This window comes from Erithacus rubecula (assembly GCF_903797595.1).
Source record: "Erithacus rubecula genome assembly, chromosome: 27".
Lineage (NCBI taxonomy): Eukaryota > Metazoa > Chordata > Aves > Passeriformes > Muscicapidae > Erithacus > Erithacus rubecula.
The window spans coordinates 5,376,063-5,399,340 of NC_136679.1; the positions used below are offsets into that span (position 1 = coordinate 5,376,063).

The following is a 23,278-nucleotide window of genomic DNA, read 5'->3' on the forward strand; positions in this document are numbered from 1 at the left end:
AATTCAAAAGGCAATTTACATCTACAGTCAAAAATGAAAGGAAGAAGTAACAGGGGAAGTGAAGTCAGGACAAAGGAAATGGAGGTCTCAAGGGAAAGTGGTGTTCTGCACTATAAAAAGAGATTCCTCCCATCCCCCTCAATATAAGAAAAAGATACAGAAGCCTTACGGGTTCATATTTTAAGCATGAGCTTAGCAATGTCCTTTCATGGTAGGTACCGAGCCAGCCTCTCTCTTTAAATGTGGAGATGCTGACTAGTATCTGGGATCTCAGCTGGAGAAGGGGGATAGTGTTACTAAATCAGACCCAAACACCATCTTGGTTGAGCTGCAGCATCACAATTCTTTCTGCTGAATATCACCCAAGTTTCCTCAGCAACCTTGAAATCAGTGGGATTGTCGAGCATGCGTAGGCCAAAAAGAATTTCTGCACTAAGAGCTTGGATCTCTGATCACCTTGAAGTCACCCCCTTAGAGGGAAGATGGAAGAGGCTTACGCTGCTTTCAAATCTTTAATTTTTCAAATCTTGAATTTGAGGATTTCATTTCTCCAGTTTAGAAAAGATAAATTTACTGTTGGGTTAATCAAGTTAAAGAGAAGCAATTACATGCTAGAAAAGGTGAAGAGTGGTCCAGAAAGTCAACATTGCAGGATATTTCTCTTCTTTTAGCAAGGTGGTGGCAGCAGCAAAGGTGTTGAACCTTCTCTATTTAGAGAAAGAAGCGTGGGTAGGAACATGAAGAAAAGGAGACAAAAGGCAGTGCCCTACAGACTCACCTAAAGAAAAGAATCTGGTATCAGCTCATGGGAAGCAAGCACATCAGAAGAGAAATCCATGTGAAGCTGTTCAAAAAGGTTTGTGAGTTCCTTTGGAAAGTGTGTGCCCTATCCAAATAAAACATGCCTTTAGGACAGCCAAGAAGGCTGTTCTGTGGTCACTCTCTGAGGTGCTGTGGGCCAGAAGCGTCAGGGACACAGAACACACTGCCTGCAGTCATTCTCCAGCATCAGGGCTACAGAGCCTGGGGGCTGCAGGAGACTTGGAAAGCTGCACAGCAACAACTGCACAGCACAACCACCAGACAGCTCCTGGGTGAGCAGGCAGACATGAACAGGGCACCACAGCCCTTCTCAAATAAATACAGAGCCAAGTCTTGCCCAGTTCTAGAGGGAACTGACCAAGAATTCCAGCCAAGATTCTCATGGACAGTTACAGTGATCACATCCCCTGCTGCTGGTGAGCAACACCAGCAAGGGAACAAGTGAAGTTAAAAGGGAGGATGTACTTTTGAATCATTCAAACAAGAGACAAGTGAGGCTTTGAACTGGGAAAGAGTGGCACAGACAGTAAATGGTCTCTGCCCATGGACTGCAGTGGGACAATGCACTGGGCAATGGTCTCCTGTCAGCAGGCAGGCTTTGGGAGGGGCCAGGGGCTTACAAAGTGACTGCACCATAAGCTGTGGATTTTTTCAAAACTTGCTTTTTGAGTGGGGGGCTTTGGAGGCTTATTGCTTTTAGGGGGGGCTTTGAGCCTGGCTTTTTGAGTCTGCAGGCCTTTTGTGTCTTGTGTCCCTGCTGTGACCCCAGCCTGCTGAGGCCCTCGCTGCATCTTGCTCACCCTCACATGTGTCCTGTGTCCCTGCGTCCCTGAGCCTCCCTGCCCGCCTCTGAGCCCGGTCTCTCTTTCTCTCTCTCTCTCTCTCTCCACCTGCCAATTCCTTTCCCATTTTCCTTCTTCTTGCTGCATCTTGCTCTCTTTAGTAGAGTCACTCCTATTTTAATTTTGCTTTTTTGTTACCAATAAAAGTTTTTCTTGGTCAGGGTAATTTCATTCCTGACCATCTAATTTTAAAAGAGCTGCTGGCAGTGTCCCTCAGTGGAACACGACACCCCTGATCCAGCTCTGCAGCGCAAGAGGAGGCTCTGATTGTTCTGCTCCAGCACCTCAGAGCCAGGAGCTGGGAGCAGAGAGATTCCTCCACCAGGAGAAAGCCACTGGCAGAGGATTAGCTCTAGTGGCAGTACCAGCTTATCCTGAGCAGAGTGCGAGGAGCTCACGCCGCGCTTGGCCCCGGGGAAGTTCTGCACGGTTTCCTGAGCTGCAGGAAGCTCAGTCTCTCTCTGCAGCAGACAATGCCATCGTGTGGCTGTTCCTGCCTCCTCGGCTGCCCCATCCAGCCTAGAAACTGCTGCTTCTAGCCTGGAGTTAACCAGCAGCACCCTGTGTGCTGCTGAAGTGTTTCCGTAGCACGAGGAGACCCCTTAGCAGGATGCAGGCAGGCTTCCTACAGATCTTTCTCCAATTTCCAACAAAAGTATTACAAGGGAAAGCCATTTCTGGGAAAGGCTTAAACCAAGCCCCTGGAAGCTCCTGACCAGTGGACTCGGTCACCCTCTGGGGCTGAGCAGAGGGAGGCTGAGGGGTTCCAGTGGCAGCAGCTTGAGGTGGGATGTGTGACCAAGACTGTGTGCCACAGTAGCTGATGTCCTGGCCCCTCCTCAATCCCACAGCAGTCTTCACTTCTCCAGAAGAAGTCATTAGAAGAAGTCCAGGTTGTTACGAATGACCACATTTCATATAAAACTAAGATTAAATACACTGTGGCCAAGCAGCTGGAGCTGCCGAGGGGTGTGGAGAGGATTTGTCTTTCTCAGTTGAACACATCTGACATTGCCCATCTTGGACTGACATCGTAAAGCATAAAAAAAAAAAAAAAAAAAATAAATAAATAATAAAACATAAATACATATTTCCTTTTTATATTAATATTTTTATGCTTATTTTTATATTTATAGTAAAAACCCCATACATTTTTAGCAACCAGAAAAATTATTGGTCATTGATTCTTAGCAACACAATCCCCTTCATTCATTAATTGACCACTACTGGCTATTGATTTCTCCCTTTTATGATAATTAGTCCTATTTTTAGTCCGTTTGTCATCTTTATTTAAATTTTCTCAGGGTAAAACAAACCACCTTGGGGTCCATGGAGACAGTTCTGGGGCACATGTGGGGCAGTTTTGGGTCTGGGAAAGGAATTTAGAGGGAACTTGAGGGTCTGAAGGACACTTTGGGGAGCTGGGTGGGCAGTGGGCAGGGAGCTGAGGGATTCTGATGGACACTTCGGGGTCCGGGAAAGCTCTTTGGGATCCAAGGATACACTTGGAGATCAGGGAGGGAAATCTGGGGCCCTTCGGGGTCTGCGTGGGCACTTGGGGGGGGTTCTAACAGAGCTCTCTGTGGCGCAGGGGGTGATGGGAGTTGTAGGCGTGGGTAGAATACGGTTTCATGGAGCCGCGGAGCATCACGGGAGTTGCAGGCTCAGCTACAATGTCTCTCGGTGTGGTGCGAGGCATGATGGGAGATGAAGTCGTGGCTGGAATGGCACGCTACAGGAGCCACAGAGCAGGATGGGAGCTGTAGTCCCGGAATTAGCTTGAACAGGGTGTTTTGGGGTTCTGGAAGGCAACTAGGGGACACTTTTGTGTCACAGCCGTGACTTGAGGTCCTCGGGAGGAATGTAGATGGTTGGGGAGCACTTGGGGGGAGCATGGGGAGCTACAACCGGGCCCTTTAGGGCCTGGTATGAGTTTTAGGGGAGGAAATGTGTTATGAGGGACTCTGAAGCCCTCGGGGATGAGAGGAGATGAATTCCTAGAAGTGGCTGTAACAGGAATCTATGGGGCTGGGAGCATTCAGGGGATTAGGCGATGCTTTGGGGCGCTGAGGGGGCACTTATGGGACATGTGGAAGGCAGATACCGGTGTTCTGTGGGGCACGGGGCATGATGGGCGTTGTAGTCCCAACTCCAATGGGGCTCAGTCCGCCGCAGGGCATGATGGCAGTTGTAGGCAAAGAGAAAATACACCAGGCGCTGCCCCCGCATCCCTGATCCCCGGCGTTGATTGGCTGCTGGGGGTGATGGGTGGAGGCGGGAGCAGTCCATTCACCTCCTCCAGTATATCCCTGTACCAGCCAGTTCATCCCCAATACAACCGCATACAGCCCCAGTGTTCTTCCAGTCCTTCCCAATACCGCCTGCTTCATCCCCAGGACAACCCCATACATCCCCACTTCCCCTCCAATCCCTTGCATTATAGCCCAGTTCATCCCCAGCACAGCCCAGAACAAACCCAGTGCCTGTCCAGGCCCTTCCAGTAAACCTTAGTTCAACCCTATTCCATTTCAGTTTCCCCCCAGTATTATTAATAGTATGCCCCAATGCCCCACAGTGTTCCCAGTTTGTCCCAGTATCCTCCAGTTTCACTCACAGTATCCCCAGTTTGCCCCAGTATAGCTCAGTATCATTCCCAGTATGTCCTGGTATGTTCCAGTCTGTCTCTGTGTACCCCCACAGTCCATCCCAGCCCACCCAGATTCCCTCCCAGCCTTCTCTATATTCCCCAGTATGTCCCAGTCCTCCCCAGTGTTTCCAAGGAAACTTGAACTTCTCACAGTTATCATGACACCCATATCAACCACAGAATGCTGCAATCATCTGTGCCCTAAAGAGAACAACAATAGAAAACAGCCTTTAAAATCGGAATGGATATTTCTAAGAATCTCTTTGAAATATTTCTCCATAACTGGAGTTGGAAACCTTCCTGATGAACTGCACCAGACCAGAGAGAAATCAAGGCACAGCCATGGTTTGATAGGAAATCTCTCAAGAAGTCAGTCATAATTCAACTCCAAAGTTTCTTGATACCATTCATGGTTTCCACTGAGGGACCCAACTGAGAAATTGTCCCCAGGTTCCAGTTAGAGCAGGAAGTCGGAGGCAGAGATGACAGATGGGGGCAAAGAGAAGCCAAGTCTTGGTGCCCTGGGGCACAGCAGGGTCTGCGCCACCAAGGGCTCTGAGGAGACACTTTGTCCTGAGGCACTGGAGCCTCCTGGCTCAGCCCCAGCAAGGCTGGGCACTGTCACCCTTTGTCCTGCCATCAGCATCCCCTCACATCCCAGTGGCCTCAGGGATCTGCTGGGCTGAGTCCTTGGTCAGGAATGGCCCTGGGGGGCTCCTTATGCTCCCAGGGACTGCAGGTTTTTCAGAGGACTTTGGGTTTTGCTTTTGCCTTGGGGTCTCTGAGAGGTTTTTGTGCAATCCTGGCCTCCAATTCTGTCCTCCAAGGACTCCATGAGGAGTCTGTGTTGGGGATGGACCTCAGTGGGACCCATTAATGCTTTGAGACACTTTGGGTTTTCCTCTGACTGGGACTCCTGGAAAGGTTTGTGCAACCTCCTCTCCGGCCCTGAGGTTCCAGGGCTCAGCACCAAATGCACCACAGTGGGATCAAGCAAGTCCTGACCAAGCATGGCTCTGCCTTGATTTCCCTCTGCTTTGATGCAGTTCATTCGGAAGGTTTCCTGCTGTAGTCATGGAGAAATATTTCAAAGAGCTTCTAAGAAATAGGCATTCCTACTTTAAAGAGTGTCTTTTATTGCTGCTCTCTTTGGAGCACAGGTGATTGCAGCTCAGTGCCTGGTATTGATCCAGAGTGTCTCTTAAGGAGGCCTATCCTGGTCACAGAAGCTGTGATTTGAGATCTGACCCAGTGTGGACAACCTTGCTCCACACTCCCCAGTGATTTTGGGGATGAGGACTTGACAGCTAAAACTGTACAGAGTATGTTGTATTGCCAGCTGGGACACACGGGGGGATATCTCCTCCAAACCATGCGTCCCTGGTCAAGACAGGTTCCAGGTATAAATACACATTGATCCCACAAGCCCACACCTCCCTGCCCAGCCCAGCCATCTCTGCCTTCTCTCCCTTGGTATTATAATCAGCTGCCACACCTCCTGATGTTGTGTTCAGTGGTCTTTGAAATGAGGCCACATGTCTTCTTTGGTGATCACTCCTTGACCTCTGGTTCTGGGCAGGTGCAGTGGAGGTGAGGCTCCCCCTCAGGTCAGCTTGTCCTGCTCAAAACCACCCATCCGCTCCTGGCTGGTTTCTGAAAGCACGGGTTTCTGCTGTGTCAGGTTTGTACAATAGCTAGGTCTTGCTTTGCTGAATCTTCACAATGTACCTTATCTTAATGGTTTTTTCCTGGCAACTAAGTTCCTGTGTGCTTTGTTACATACTGCTTCTGCTATGTGCTCTATTTCCCCTCTGCCTGTTTAAACATATTATCAGCTTCTAAAATTAGGAATTTTCAAAACTGTATTTCTTCCCCATCTCACTAGACTACACTGGGAGTCTCTAGACCATACTGGGAGAGGCTTTGGTTGCATCAACCCTTACTGGTTGATACTGGGAGCTGCCACCACGGGCCTCATGGGCAGCTCCCAGTGCTTACTGGTTTATATTGGTGCCCTCTCAGTATAAACCTGGGAACCCCAAGACCGCACTGGGAGCCCGAAGACTACACTGGGAATGGATTTGGGTGCATGAGGCCTTACTGGTTTATACTGGGAGCTGCTGCCAAGGGCCTCAGAAGCTCAGGGGTGGCTCCCAGTGCTTACTGGTTTATACTGGTGCCCTCCCAGTCCATGCCTGGGAACACTGGCAGTCACTGCCGACTGGGCAGGACCCCGAGGCCAAGTTGGCCTTTGCTGGGGCCCTGCTGAGCCTCAACTTCTCCAACTTCTCGGCCTGGCACCACTGCCTTTGGCTGTTGATGCCTGCCAGGAACTCTGGTAAGTGTGAAGCTGGGGCACTGCCTCCTGAATGGCTGAAGGAAGGTGAGGGATTTCCCATAAACATTCCCACAATTTCGCCGGATCCCCAAAATTTTCCATCCCCTCCCTCACCCAAATTTGGAGGGCTCTGTTGGGTTGAACCTGGTGTCCCTATACCCTTACTGGCTTTCATGAGTAGATTTGAACTCCTTCACATCTGGGTGAAGATATTGTGATGTCCCCTGCTGCCCCCATGAGATTTTGGAGCACCACCTTTGCCCTGCCCAGAGCTGGAGTGGGTGCAGAACACTGTCTTCACCGACTACACAGACCAAAGCATCTGGGTGTACCTGCGCTGCATCCTCTCCCGAGGTAACTCAGGACTCCCACCCACCCCTGGGACCCTCATCTGGAGTTCTGGGGTGCTCCCTGCATGTTGGGGTGCCACCCCGACAGCCCCTCTGCTGCCGAGAGTCATCTGCGCCCACATTCATCGGTACCCATAAAAGATCTTGGATCACCCCAAAAATCACCTGGATATACCTGGGTATCCTTTGGACACCTGGATCACCCAAAACCCTGGTGGGCCCCCAAAACTGGTGTCCCTAAATCCCCATTGCTTTGACAGGGTAGACCCAGTGTCCCTAAATCCCCACTGACTTCAATGGGGTAGACCTGGAGTCTTGTTTATCTCCAATTATCTTCACTAATTCCTCCCAGAGCTCCCAGTTATGACCCAGTGCTCCCAGCAACCCCAGTGGCCCTCCCCCACCCCCTTAGCCATTCCCAGTGCTTCCGGGAATAGCTCCCAGTTTGACTAGTTTGCCCTCCCAGTGTTACCAGTTTGCCCAGTTTCCCCCTTTCCTCCCTTCCAGTGCTTCCAGTTCCAGTTTCTTGCCCAGTGCTCCCCCTCAGCCAGTCCCAGCGCTCCCAGTTTAATCAGCAACCTCTCCCCATCAAGCCCTATTAATGGTGTTATGGGCTGATGTTTGGACTGGCTCCTCTCCTTGCTTCCCCTGTGCAGCTGCTGGTCCTTCCCTCGGGCTGTTTTATCTAGGCTGGTGTTTTCCGGCTCTCTCTTGCTGCGCTTCGGTTGTGGGCTGTGTCTTGCTCTGGCCGTCTGCTCAGCTGCAACCCCCTCCCCTGGCTGCTTTGGCTGTTTTTTTTCCCCTTTCCCCCAGCTGTTTTGCCTGTGCCCCTGTTTTGGCTTGTCTTGGGTTTGCTTTTGCTTGTCTTGGGCTCGCTTTGGCTTGTCTTGGGCTTGCTTTGGCCTGCTCCCGGCTGCCCCTCCCCCTCTCTCCCTTCTCCCTGCTCCAGGGATTTGCACCGACTCCGGAGGACGAGGATCTGGACTTAGGGAACCACTGCTGGAGGTCGGCTTGGGAGGCTCTGCCGCTCTCCCCGGCGAGGACCGGCTGGGTTCGTCTCATCTGGGTTTGGGTTGGGGAGTATTTCTTTTGTATTTTTGTTAATAAAAAAGTTTTTTCCATTTTCACCTGAAGAACAATTCTTTCTGAGCTCAGTGAAGGAAGGAATTGTGAAAAAGAAAAAGGGGGGCGGGGGCCCTTTGGAGCTCTTTTTCCCCAAATTTGTCCTAAACTTGGACAAATGGATAGACCAGGTGTCCCTAAATCCCCAAATGACTTCAGTGGGGTAGATCTGGTGTCCTTCAATCCCCATTGACTTCAATGGGTAGACCCAATGTTCCAAAATTTTTAGTGCTAAAAATCCCAGTTCTGGGCTCAGAATTCCCAGAATTCTGAGTGACCTGTGAGTCACCAGTGAGTGACTCCTGAATGACCAAAGAGTGACCAGTGAGTGACCCTGAGTGACCTGTGAGTGACGAGTGAGTGACCACTGAGAGACCAGCGAGTGACCAATAAAGGGACCACAAAGTGAACAAGTAGTCACTGCTGAGTGACCTGGGTGACCCCTGAGTTACCAATGAGTGACCCCTAAGTGACCAATGACTCCAGAGTGACCAATGAGCGACAACTGAGTGACCCCTGAGTAACCAGTGAGTGACCCCTGAGGGACCCCTGACCCTTGGCCTCCAGCAGCATCTCCAGCTCAGAAAGTTACCCCAAAATTCACCTAATATTATCCTAAAATTATCCCCAATCTGACCAAAATTCACCCCAAAATTCATCCAAAATTATCCCCAAATATCACCCAAAATTTACCCAAAGCTCACCCAAATACAGCCTAAATGATCCCAAAATTCACCCTAAATTACCCTAAAATTCAGCCAAAATTTCCCCCAAATCTCCTCGTTTCCCAATTTTTCCCAAAATCCTCCAAATATATCCCAAAATTACCCCTAAAAGCGACCTAAAAATCCCTCAAATTCCCCCAAAACTTTACCAAAAACCCCCAAATTTTCAAAATATTCCTTAAAAAATGTCCCCAAAACTCACATAATCCTCTTAAAATGACCCAAAATTTCTCAGAATTCTCCCCAAAATTATCCCAAAGTCAAAAAAATCTCTAAAATTTCCCCCAAATCTCCCTTAAATTTTCTCCCAAATTCCCCAAAATTTTCCCCAAAAATCCTCAGATTTGCCCCAAAAATGACCAAAACTCCCCCTAAAATTCCCCCCAAAAATCCCCCTAAAGATGTCCCAAAACCCCCTAAAATTGCCCCACATTCTTCCCCAATGCCCCCAAAGTCCCCAGTTGCGTTGTTGCCATGTTTTGGGGATTTCTCCCCACTTCTCACCTCGGGCAGTGCTGGGAGGGAGGGGTGGCTCCAGCTCCCGCAGGGTGATGGACTCCGGCAGGGCCACCAGGGGGCGCTCTGCCACAACGGGGGGCGTTTGGGAATTTTGGGGCATTTTAGGATATTTTTAGGGTATTTTGGAGTTTTTTGAGACATTTTGGGGAAATTTGGGATAATTTTTAAAATTCTGGGGGGAATTTTGGGGATTGTTTGGAATATAAGGGAATTTTGGGGTGTCTTTGGGACAATTTTGGGTGGATTTTACAGAATTAAGAAATTTAGGGGGATTTTGGGTTGATTTTTGCGGGCATTTTGGGGTGAATTTTGGGGGAATTTGGGGTTTTTGCTCCCACCTGGGGGTGCATCGATCTCCTTGGTGGGGGGGGGGGGGGGGGGGTAGCAGGTCCTTGATTTGGGAATGGGGGAAAACCACAGGAATTTGGAAAAAAATGGGGGGAAATGGGGAAAAATGTGAGAATTTGGGGGCATTTGGGAAAAATGGGAAAATTTTAATCAGAAATGGAGAGAAAAACTTCCCATTTGGGAAGAAAAAAGGGAAATATTGGGGAAATTAGGGAAAACATTGGGGGAGAAATGGGGGAAAAATTGGGGAAAATGGAATGAAAAATAAGGAGAAAACAGGAAATTGGAAAATTTAGGGAAAAGGGAAAATGTGGGGAAAAAAACAAGGAAAAAAATGAAGGGAAATGTCAGAATTGAGGAAAATGGAATAAAAATGGGGAAAAAACGCAGGAAATCTGGAAATTTTGGGGAACAACTGGAAAAATTGGAAAAATTTAGTATGAATAGGGAGAAAAACTTGGAAATTCAGGAATAAAATGGGAAAAATTGGAAAATTTAGGGGAAATGGAAAAAAATGGAGGGGGAAACCAAGAAAAAAGTGATTTTTAAATGGATAAAATTGGGGAAAATTGATAAAATGGGATTTAAACAGTAGGATAAAATGAAATAAAAATAGGAAAAATTAGAAAAATGGTATAAAAATTTGAAGAAATGGGAAAAATGGGAATTAAATTGGACAAAATTTGGAAAAAATTGTGGGGAAATGAGATAAATTAGAAAAATGGGAGAAAAACAGTAAAAAATTGGGAAAATCTAGGAAAAAATGGGACAGAATTGGGGGAAATTTGAAAATATTGGGGAAAACTTTCTGGAAAATTTTGGAAAAAATGGGAGAAAATGGGATGAAATTGAGAAAAAATGAGGAGAAAATGGTAAGAATTTGGGAAAAATTAGGAAAAAATTGGTAAAAAGTAGGAAAATATAGGGTAGAATTGTGGGGAAATGGAAAACGAGAAAAATGGGGGAAATAGGGGATAACTGGGGAAATTTGGGACTAAATTAGGAAAAATGGGATAAGAAATGGGCAAGATGGGATAAATTGGCAAATTGGGAAAAAGAGGGGGAAAATTGGAAAAAAAATGGAGGACATGGGGAAAATTGGGAAAAGTTGGGGGAAAGGGAGAAAATTTGGAATTTGGGTTCTAAAGTATAAATTTAGGTTAAAAAACAACAATTTGTTCTCATCTGGGGCAGCCCCACCCCCATGAGCCCAAAGAGGAGGTCAGGAGCCTCCAGCTTATCCAGCTGAGCTTGGGAATCAGGAGCAGCAGAGCCCTGGAACGAGGAAAAGCAAAATGGGAACAGGACACAATGCAGGGCTGGGGGCATTTGGAGGAAATTCAGGAATTTTCAGGGAGGTTTAGGGGGCACGGGGGGAAATTTGAAAAATTTTTGAGGGAATTTGAGGCGGCTTGGGAGAAATTTGGGGAAATTTTGGGGAGTTTGGTGGAGAAACATGGGAAAATTTGAGGGATTTTTGGGTACGTTTTAGAAAGTTTGGAGTAGATGTGAGGGGATTTGGAGCAAATCTGGAGAACTTTGGGTCTCCTTGAGCAAACTTGAGTTAATTTTGCTCAATTTGGAGCCAATTTTGGGGGAATTTTGAAGTTTTTTGACACCTCTTGGTGTCTTGGCTGAGCTAGATCTCCACCAGGGGTTCTTTAAAGGGGTGAATTTTGTGGGGATTTTTGGGTGATTTTTGTGTGGAATTTTTGGTGAATTTTTGGTGAAAACCTAAAAGTCCCCCCAAAATCACCAAAATTTTCCCCAAAAATCCACTCAATAACTCCCAAATCCCCCAAAGTCCTCCCCAAAAATATTCTCAGAAATCACCCAAAAATCTCCCTAAAACTGACCCAAAATCAAATTTTCCCTGAAATCCATCAAAATTCTTGTCAATCCACCCACAAAGTCCCCTCAAAAACACGAAAATTTCCCCCAAATTTCCCTTAAAATCCATCCAAATCCACTCTAAAATTCCCCCACAAATCCTCTAAAATTGCCCCAAATCCACCCCAGAAGTGCCCCAAAGATTCCCCCAATATCCCCCAAATTTCCCCCAAAAAATCCTCCAAAACAACCCAAAACCTACCCAAATACCTCACTGAGAATGACTCAAAATCCATCAAAATAACCTCAAATCCCCAGGGATCAGATTCAAAATTCACCCCCAAAATCCATCCAAAATGAGCTAAAATTGACAAAAAATTACTCCTTGAACACTGAAAATGACCAAACACTGAATGTGACCAAAGACTGAAAAGATCCACCAAAAATATCACTGATAATTACCCCAAACCCCCCAAAATCCATGTAAAATGAGCTAAAATTGACAAAAAATTACTCAAAATCCACTGGAAATCAACTAAAATGACCGAAATTCCACAACAATCCATCCAAAAGTCTCGCTGAACATGACCCCAAATCTGATTAAAACTACTGAAAACACCCTAAATCCCTCCAAAAATTTCACCAAACGCCCAAAATCCATTAAAAATGACACAAACTGCTCTAAAACTTACCCCAACTCCCTCAGAAAACATTAAAAATGGCCCAAAAATCCACCCCAAATAAGCTAAAATTGCCTCAACATAACCCAAAATCCACTGAAAATTACCCAAAAGCCCACAAAATCCACTCAAAATGCTCCAAAATCCACAGAAAATTACTCCATGTCCCCCAAAATCAAGTGTAAATAACCCAAAATCTACCCCAAATGACCCCAAATCTACCTGAAATGACCCCAAAACCCTCAAAATGCACAGAAAATGACCAAAAATCCGCTAAAAATCACCCCAAATCCACTCAAAATGAGATAAAATTTACCTAAAATTCATCTAAATCTGCTGAAAATTACCCTAAACCCCTCATATTCACACAAAATGAACCAAAATCCACAAAAACCCCCCACAAAATGAGCTTAAAATGACCCAAAGTACACTGAAAATGACTCAAAATCCACCCAAAATGATCCCAAAATCCACCACAAATCCACTGAAAATCACTCAGAATTCTCAGCAATCAACCCCAATTGCCCCAAATTCTCCCAACTCCTCCGAGTCCCCCCAAAATGGCCCCAGACTCCCCAAAATCCACTAAAAATGACCCAAAATGAGCTAAAATTGCCTGAACATAACCCAAAATCCACTGGAAATGACCCCAAACCCCCTAAAATGCACAAAAAATGACCAAAAATCCACTGAAAATTACTCAAAATGAGCTAAAATTGGCATAAAATGAGCCATATCAACTCGAAATTACCCAGTATGAGCTAAAATTGCCTTAGAAATAACCAAGATCCACTGAAAGTGACCCTAAATGCCCAAATTCACCCAAAACGAGCCAAAATCCACCAAAAAAACCCACAGAAAAATAGCCAAAATGAGCTGAAAATGACTCAAAATCCACCCAAAATGACCCCAAATCTACCCAAAATGAGCTGAAATTGATTGAAAATGACCCAAAAGCCACTGAAAATGATGCTAAAGCAATCAAAATAGAATTGTAATACTAAAAATGAGCCAAAACCCCAAAATGACCTAAAAATTTTCAGAAAATGACCCAAATCCTCCCAAAATGACCCCAAATCCATGGAAAATGGCAAAAAATGTCAATAAAAATCAGTTAATAGTGAAATATTAATTAACTAAATGAGATTTTTTAATTACTTAGGGAAAGAAAAAGGCAAATTTTGCCCCCAAAAATCCTAAAACTTATTTAAAATTGGCTTCAGACACCCAAATTGTATGCAATTATCAATAAATACTAAAGAAGTTAAATAAATACTCAATAATTAAAATAAGTACTCTTTAAATGCAATAATATTTAAGTTTGTGGGAAAACCCGAGGATTTTTGACGTGAAAGAACGCTCAAACCACTCCCAAATTTAAAAAATATCTCCTAACTATTAATAAATGTTATTAAATATTAACTAAATATGAATAAACTTGGCACAATGAAGGCAATATTTGGCAGTCTTCCAAAGGCACAATGAACGCAGTCTTCCTCGCTGTTGGACTTGTCACCTTGTCTTTCTATGCGTGCATCTCTTGGTCGTGATATTTTGCAGACTCTGCACTTTTACGAAGATGAACCCCCTTCATTTTTGCAATCCCAGCAAAATCTATAAATCACGGGTCTCTTGCATTCCTTTCCTTACGCAGTAATTGATACCATATATTCTACTGTTCATTCTATTTAACCGTTAAATCCCCTGTTTCAGTCCCCCCTTTTCTAGAAAATTAGTAAATTCTTTTACTTAATACAAGATTTATTTTTCTCCATTCTTACAATATGTATCTCTTAATGCCTTACCATGTACTCTGGACAATGAAGTTAGTATTGCCATCTGTTGTAGCATCTTCCAATTCCAAATAAGTAGTACAAAAGACAGCAGTAAGCTTAGACTAACTAAAACAAATAGCACAATTACTGGATGACATAATGTATTCAAAATTCCAGTTGCAGTTGGGGACTACCCGAAAAGGGCATCCCACCAATTGTGGCTTGTATCCTGCTTAACCCTTTGTAAGACTCTATTTATTTCTTGGACATCATGATGAACAGTGACTAAAGTCTTTTGCCCGCTCTCTTTGATTTCTTCCAAAATTTTTGCTAAGTTGCTTTACCAATGTGAGGTTCATTCCAATAGGCATAGGTGACAGTTCGTGGTATGTCGTGTAGTTAGACCTTATCAGCTGGTGGGATGTAACTGGTGACAAATATTAAAAATCACATCCCACAATTCTAACGAAATTACAAACACAGAAGTTATTCTTAACAGGCAGGGTTACATTCTCATTGTCTATGTTTACAAAATCACAAGTGGTTCTTAAACATACACATCCTCGACCAGTATATATAAGCATAGTCTTTTGATCAGCATCTGGGTGAATTTCAAAGTGGCATACACCCTGCTCGGTATCAAGGCATACGTCTTGAGTATCAATTGTATTGCTTTCACAGATAAACCCTTGTTGTTCTTGAGTAACACAGGATTCTACATTCACAGTTTGCCATTTCCCATTTACTGTCCGGGCCCACGCCCTATGCTCTGAGGGATACAACACTGTCCCCTCATGGTTGAGTCCCAATGCAATGATGGGGTGAATGGCTTAAAATGTGGTATTACGTAAGGTAAGCACAAAGGTAGTGGCCAGACAGTGAAAGAACTGAGAACCTTTCCAGGCATGACGGAGTGGTGCAGATTGTGGATTTATAACTATGGATTGTTCGTTAAACCCCTGTACGCCTTAATTACAAAAGGGAGCAGGGATCTTCAGTGGGCAACAGAAGCAACACAAGCCTTAAACCAACTGAAGAAAGCTCTTATGTCAGCTCCAGCCCTGGGACTTCCGGATGTAAGTAAATAATTTTTTCTGTTTTTTCATGAGAAACAAGGGATTGCTCTGGGAGTACTAGCACAAAACCTGGGGCCGTACCAGAGGGCAGTCACCTACCTCTCCAAACAGCTGGACACGGCAGCCAAGGGGTGGCCAGGGTGCCTCAGAGCTGCTGCAGCAGTAGCAGTGAACATCCAAGAGGCACACAAATTCACCCTAGGCCAGAAGATGACCGTGCTAGTATTCCACACAGTGTCTGCAGTCCTGGAGGCAAAAGGGGGACATTGACTGTCTCCACAAAGATTTCTGAAGTACCAGGCCATACTGGTAGAACAAGATGATGTTGAAATCGTGGTAACTAACATTGTGAACCCAGCTTCTTTCCTCAGCGGGAGCATGGGAGAACCAGTCATCCACGAGTGCCTGGAGACCATTGAAGCCACCTACTCCAGTCACCCGGATCTGAAGGACACCCCTCCCGAGGATGCTGAGAGCTGGTTCACTGATGGAAGCAGCTATATCATCAGTAGAAAACAACATGCTGAGTATGCAGTTACCAGAAGAAGAGAGGTAATAGAATCAGGACCATTGCCAACAAATATCTCTGCACAAAAAGCTGAAATATTTGCCTAAACCCGGGCCTTAGCACTGGCAAAAGGAAAATAAATCAACATTTATACAGACTCAAGGTATGCATTTGGAGTGGTACATGCACACGCAGCAATTTGGAAAGAAAGAGGACTGCTGAACTCACAAGATAAAAATATTAAACATGCCAAGAAATACTAAAACTATTAGATGCAGTTCAGTTACCTGAAAAGGCAGCTATTATGCACATCAGGGCACACCAAAAGTGAGCTCAGAATTGGAAGAAGGAAATATGCTGGCAGACAGAGAGGCAAAAGACACAGCCAAAGGTGAGTTACCCAATGAAATAGTTGAGGCAGCATTAATTCCAAATGGAAAGATCTCTATTGAATGTAAGCCAGTATATAACAAAAAGGATAAAAAAATTATTAAGGAAGAAGAAGAAACTTATAACCAGGAAGGCTGGGCTGTAACCAAAGAAGGAAAAGTTGTAGTACCTTCTTACTTGTTGTGCTCACTAGTGCTTAAGAAGAACATGAGAAAACACACTGGGGAATGGACGCCTTGTACAATTATTTAAAGGATAGAATTCTGGCTAGAAAATTACAAGGCACAGTTACACAAGTAACTCATCAGTGTGGTCTTTGTCTCCAAACTAATCCTAAAAACATTCCAAAACCTAAAGTTGCACAAATTGGGAAGGGCCATGGACCTGGGCAGCAATGGCAAATTAATTTTACAGAATTGCCCAGGAAAGGGGGGTATCATTACTTATCAGTGTTAACAGATACCTTTTCAGGATGGCCAGAAGCCTTCCCTACCCGGACAGCTAAGGCATGAGAGGTGACTAAGGCATTGTTACAAGAAATAATACCACATTTTGGAGTCCCAGCCGCTATATCTTCTGATAGAGGGGCACATTTAATCTCCAAAATTGTACAGCAAATTAGTCATCACTTGGGAATAGATTGGGAATTGCATACTCCATATCACCCTCAATCCAGTGGCCAAGTAAAGAAAATGAACCATATGATCAAACAACAAATTGTTAGGCTGAGGCAAGAGGCAAATTTGCCTTGGCCCCAGGCTCTTCCACTGGCATTAGTACAGATTAGAACAAAACGAAGAATAAAAGGGAAATTAAGCCCTTTTGAAATATTGTATGGGAGACCATATGCGATCCAAGAAGGAATAGCACCCATTCAAGTAGAGGAATAAACTCTACACAAATACATGGTGGCCCTAAATAAACAATTTAGAAAAATTGAAAAATATGTGGCTGGGGCCCAAAGCAGAGAATTGGATGGGCCAGTACACGATGTACAACCTGGGGATTATGCATGTGTTACGTCTTTTGCAGAGAAGACTTTGGAACCACAGTGGGAAGGACCATTCCAGGTACTCCTCACCACCTTTACAGCAGTCAAGATCAAGGAACAGAAGGCTTGGACCCATGTCTCCTGAGTAAAAAATGCTCCTGAAGAAATTTGAAAAATTGCACCAGACAGCAAAGACCTGAAGCTGAAATTCACCAAGAACAGCGAGTAATGGACTTATAACTATCATGGACATAATGCAAATGGTTGTGACCCTTGCCACGACTATAATAAGAGTCAAAGCAACACCACATCAGTATAAAGTAACCAGGATTTATCGATGCCAAGGGAATGCGTACGATCCCTGCTCTCGTAGGGCTTTAAGCAAAATGTTAAGGATCACAAATGCAAGTATGTGGGAAGGGAGGAATGTTTGGGGATGTGAATGTGCATTCATACAAAATGGGTTCCATGAGGCTTACCATCCACCCATGGAACTCATCCAAGTTGGTCCTGGATGCTGTGACAAATGTTTGACCACATGTCCTGAATTTAGACTTAAAATTGAAGGATGCACAGCAAAAGGGTTTGATCTTGATTTTAATGTTACTCAATATTGCATTGAGCTTCACAAAATGAAAGCCAAATCAACCCCGCCAGTGTCAGAGAGGACTGTAACAATCCAAACTCCGGTTATTTCAAAGAAAAAGGAACAACCCATAATTCCCACAATTACTAAAATCAGACCATATGCTATCAAGAAAACAGGAATTCAGAGACTGCTAACTAACCCAGGATGGTCTCTGAAGCGAGTAGAAATGGGAATGCAGGTAAATGCTTCTACCATTCAGCCAGAATGTGCCCCATTTCTCAAAACTCCTTTTGTGAAATGGACTACTCGGCTTCAAAACCATATGACCTCTAGTTTTAAGAAAAAGAGAGACCTCACTGGGATATTAGGAACAGGGTTGGGAGTTTTAAACACAATGGACTGAGAGGTGTCAATGAACAAATTAACTGTGATGGGAAGTGATTTTGTTAAATTACAGCAGCCTTTGTAATCTTCTTTATTAGCACTAGGTAACAACCATTGGAAACTAAAAATGGGAAAACATAGAAGAGCAAGACCATGAGGTAATTATTAAAGCCCTAGGCACAGCTAGTGCAAACATTTCTCTGGCTCTTGGATGTACTCAAGCACAAATGTGGATGCAGTCAGTGGATACCGCAGTTATCAGGGAAGTTGAGGAAGGGATATTTCCTGCTGAAATTCGCAAAATTGTTTGGGATAATGCCTCTGAGATGGAAAGAGAGCTTCAGCCTTGGTGGATTTTGGTTAATTTTACCTATGACCCTGAGGCAAATACAGTAATAGCTTTTGTTTTAACTATACATAGTGCATCTGTGAGCTTAATACACCCAATAGTTGCTTTAGGACTAAATCATGAAGGGACTGTACTGTATCCTTCTGAACATAGAATGTGGGCATGAAAAATTGAAGAAAAATGGTAGACCATTAACTTAGAGCACTGTTCTATGAGAAAACAGTTGGGATATATATGTGAGGGAACTTTAGAAGACGACAAAGATACTTGTCTGGACACTGACCAAAGCATTTGTCACTTTGAAATGCGTCTAACCAACCAGACAACTTCACTTGTGTATATAGGACAAGGTTGTGTCTGTCTTAGAACATCATGTCCCACCATAACAATAGACAATCAAATAGTGAATGAGACTCAGTTCAATTTATGTGTTTGCAATTTTGCTAAAATCAAAGGATGTGACTTTTCCTATCAGGCACCTGTAATATCACATCAGTACACAAAGGCAAACCTGGTTACTGTGCAAGAAATATTGCCTGCGCCTATAGGAATGAATTTAACTGTAGTCGCTCAGCTACTGAAACATCAAGAATTAAGAAAAATTTAAAAAAAATTCAAGATGCAGGGAAAAGAACTTTGATCACAATACACCATGATGCGGAAACCATAAAAGGAGTTTTTAAAAGATTTGAAGAACATGTGTCTCATCATTGGTGGGATGTGCTATTTGGATGGTCACCAACAGCAACTGGTATGCTTAATGCTTTAATTCACCCAATCACTGTGCTGCTTATTTTAGTCAGTACAAGTTTGATTTTGTCTATTGCTGTACTTGTTTGGAATTGGAGAATATTACAACAAGTGGCAGACTTAGCATCGCTATCAAAGGCGAATGGCTTGGCCTTAAGAGATCGCTGCCCTGCGTCTTGGATAGATGAAAAGAAATCCGCATATTGAGTTAAAGAATTTACTCATTTCAAAGGAGAAGTGGGGAATGAAACACTAATCTTAGAAAATTAGGATTTTAGTGGCCTTGCTGAAAACAATTAAAAAATTAGAAGGGGCTAATTATCTGAAACTTAAATAATTGATAGTCTGTCATTTCATGTTTGCTCAGCTGTGCTTACAATGGGAAAAGACAAAACTAGGGAGCAGAATCACAGGAACATAGACAATGAAACTAAAAACCCATTCTTTGGAAAATTAGACTGTCCCCAGAAATCATTTTTATTGTCAGTGATAGAAAAGGTCAAGAGTTTAGGGTGAGGAAGACTTGCCTTACTTCCTCCTTTTAAGACCCCTCCCCACGGAAATGTCCTCATACTTAATTTAACAAGCCAATCCACATGCTTAATAGCTATTCAAGATAATTATCATAAGAAGCAGGGGGTGGGAGGGGCTGTTATTATGAATATGTATTTGTTTAAATCCTTTGCCAGTAAATCGACTCTGTGATCACATGTGGTTTTGCAGTGTGTATTAGAGGATTACCTCACACTGCTTCCCAGCGCTGAATAAACATGCACTTTCTAACTTTAAACTGTTAGAGAGTCTTTTGTCCGTCACAGTTGAGTATCGGTATTAGACCAATACTCATATTTTGATAATTCACCTGTAAATACAAAAACCTAAGATGAAATCAGAGCACCCAGTCAATAAAGGTAAGAAAGGAGGGCCCTCACAACCCATAGGGGAGCCTGAGGTTGAGATCATCACCGAGACGTCATCTTATAAAAGGCTGAAATCTGCAAAAAACATTGTACGATGGGGGTGTGAGGCTTATACAACCTGGTTCCTTCAGGTGTAGGAGCTTATGGGTACAGGTGTGCAACTGGATGGTTCTGAGGCCAGGACTGAGGTGTGGATCAGGTAAGGGTGCAGGGCCTCCTTTCCCTTTGGGAGAAGCTTTTAATGAGTGTGAGAGTGAGGTTTGTCCACAGAGAGAGAATACAGGAGCACCACCATAGAAGAGCCTTGAGGAAGGGATCCAGCAGCTGAGAGAAGTGGCAGCACTGGAGGTACTCTTTGGGAAGGGGGGACAGCAGGACAATGACCCTGACAAGGTCAAGTGCACAGGGCAGATGTTGTGGAATCTGACAATCCTGGGGCCATCCAAATACACCTGTACTGTGACAATTAATGCTGATAACAACCTAGAGACTGTGGGTTCTGTCACCAACAAGCTCAGAAATTATGAGAGTGTGATCAATGGCTCGAGGCGAGCTCATGTCTCTGCTGTGGTTAAAGAACTCGAAGAGGAGTTTAAGGAAGAGATGAGGGAGATAAGGGAAGAGGTGAGGAAGATCAGTGCAGCATCAGTGCGAGTCACAGGCCCCAAAGTCAGAGCCCAACATCCCCCAGCTAGGGAGAGAGGGTACACTCCACGAACTGACCTGTGGTTCTTTTTGCACAATCATGTGGAAATCATGAAAAGGCAAAATGAGAAACCCACTTCTGTGCTGGCAGCAGGGTGCATCAACTCAGGGAGGGAAGCACTAAGAGAGGGAGTTCCGCTAAAGTAAGATAGCCTCAAACTCCCATGACCAAGCTGCCAGGTATTACAGAAAGGAAGATGACCTGTGGGATCCTCTTAAAAGAACCTTTAGTATGTATGCCCAGGAAGGAAATGATAACCAGAGTTAGAGGGGCCCTGCCTATAGCCAGGGAGAGGACCAGGACAGCCAGGTCTTTTAGATGGAGTAGACCCAATGGCCTGGCACATCAGAGCCTTTAGTTGATCCTGGTGCACAGTGTACCCCAATGCCACTGGCACATGTGGGGGCAGAACCTGTTTCCATTGCTGGGGTGATGGGGGATCATGGGAATTGACTCTGCTGGAGGCTGAAATGAGCCTGACTGGGAAGGGGTGGCAGAAACATCCTCGTGTGACTGGCCCAGAGGCTCCATGAATTCTGGGCATACTCTTCCTCTGGAATGACTATTACAAAGACCCAAAGGGACTCAGGTGGGCTTTTGGAACAGCTGCTGTAGAAGCAGAGGGCATTGAGGAATTAAACACCTTGCCTGGATTATCAGAAAACCCATCTACAGGAGGTTCCTGAAGATGAAAGTGCAACAAGCACCAACTGCCACCTCAACAGCACACAGCCAGCAGTATCAGATGAATCAAGATGCCATTATCCCCACCCATAAAATTTTGGCTAGAAAGTCAAAGGGTGCTCAGTAAAACTCACCCTTCAATAGCCCCAGTTTGCCTGTGGGCAAGTCTGACAGACAATAGAAATAGACTGTAGCCTATTGTGCCTTGAATGAAGTGACTCCACTGTGGGAGCTAAGACAGAGTACTGTGGATTTAATTAGCATAAGCAGCTTGATAAACAAGATGCCTTGGCAAGAGCAAACAGAGCTTTGAAGATTCCATGAAGATTGGATCAAGACTGGTGACAGGAAAAAAGAACTAATCAAGTAGAAATGTTGCAAAATGTGTAAGCTTGTCTGTGTGATGTTTAACCAAATCAATGTGGTAAAAAATTACCAGCTTTCCTAAAAATGGTATATAAGCATATGTAGCTGAGAGTAAATTTGGATTCTGATCAGCAGTCAGTAGACCCCCTCTCTCTCCCAGTCGCTGATTCTCCAGTGCTGAGCGCTGCTGTGCCGGACACGCTGGATCTCCAGGAGGAGCTGGAGCCCAAGGCAGCAAAGTGGCACCATTGGCATTGCCAATGTATTCTTCTCCATTCCTTTGGCAGCAGAGTGCAGGCCTCAGTTTGCTTTCACCTGGAGGGATGTGCAGTACACCTAGAACCGACTGCCCCAGGGGTGGAAACACAGCCCCACCCTCTGCCATGGATTGATCCAGGCTGCACTGGAGAAGGGTAAAGTTCCAAAACATCTGCAATACATCAATAACATAATTGTGTGGAGGAACATGGAAATAAAAGTATTTGAGAAAGGAGAGAGGATCATCCAGATTTTGCTGGAAGGAGGCTTTGGCATCAAGAAGAGCAAAGTCAAGGGACCTGCCTGAGAGATTCAGTTCTTGGGAGTAGAGTGGCAAGATGGACAGAGCCAGATCCCCACTGAAATGATCAATGAGATCATCACAGTGTCTCCACCAACCAGCAAGAAGGAAACACAAGCTTTCCTAGGGGCCATAGGTTTTTAGAGAATGCATTCCTGAGTGCAGCCACATTGTGAGCCCACTCTACCTGGTCACCCTAAGAAGAACAATTCCAGCTTTGGCCCTGAACAGCAACAAACCTTCACCCAGACCAAGCAGAAAATCACTCATGCAGTGCCCTTGACCCAGTCAGGACAGGACCAGAGGTGAGGAATGAGCTTTACTCTGCAGCCAAGAACAATGGCTTGTCCTGGAGCCTTTAGCAGAAGGTGCCTGGGGAGACTCGAGGTCGAGCACTAGAATTCTAGAGTCTTTTTACAGAAAGTTACAGAAAGTCTGAAGCAAACTACACTCACCAAAAAAAAAAAAAAAAAAAAAAAAAAAAGAAAGAAAGAAAATCTTATCCATCTATAATAGGAAAGTTCAAGCCACCTCAAAACAAATTATCGCAAAAGCACAACTCCTCCTGGCACCCTGACTCCTGGTGCTGGGGTGGATGTTTAAAGAAAAGGCTCCTCTACCCACCACGCCACCGACACCACATGGAGCCCATGGATTGCTCTCATCACACAGCACGGCCGGATTAGAAACACAAATCACCCTGAAATTTTAAAAACAGTTAAAACTGGCCACAAGATAAAAACATTAGTCTCACTAACAAAAAGGAGCAGAAACAAGTAAGCCAGGCTAAAAAGCTCCACCATACAACCAACTGCCAGCACAAGAAACACGCTGTGCTCTTGTCACTGACAGTTTCTGTCTCATGGTTGAGATGAACCAGAAGTGGAAAGTGGCCGCAGGGAGCCCCACACGACGAGTCACACAAGCTACTGAAGGAGAAGGTGAATCAAGTGCACTTGCTGAACTCAAAGCCATTCAGCTGGCCCTGGACACTGCTGAAAGAGAGAA

General features: G+C 44.8%; 1 long non-coding RNA gene across 1 annotated transcript; it reads right to left on the minus strand.

Annotated features, from left to right (window-relative positions):
- Positions 1-518: 518 nt before the first annotated feature.
- LOC306812949 lies at positions 519-1,138 on the minus strand. Its single transcript, XR_013776920.1, has 2 exons — positions 779-1,138; positions 519-707 (listed from the first exon to the last, which is right to left on the minus strand). It is a non-coding gene; the product is annotated as an uncharacterized lncRNA (long non-coding RNA).
- Positions 1,139-23,278: the final 22,140 nt, after the last annotated feature.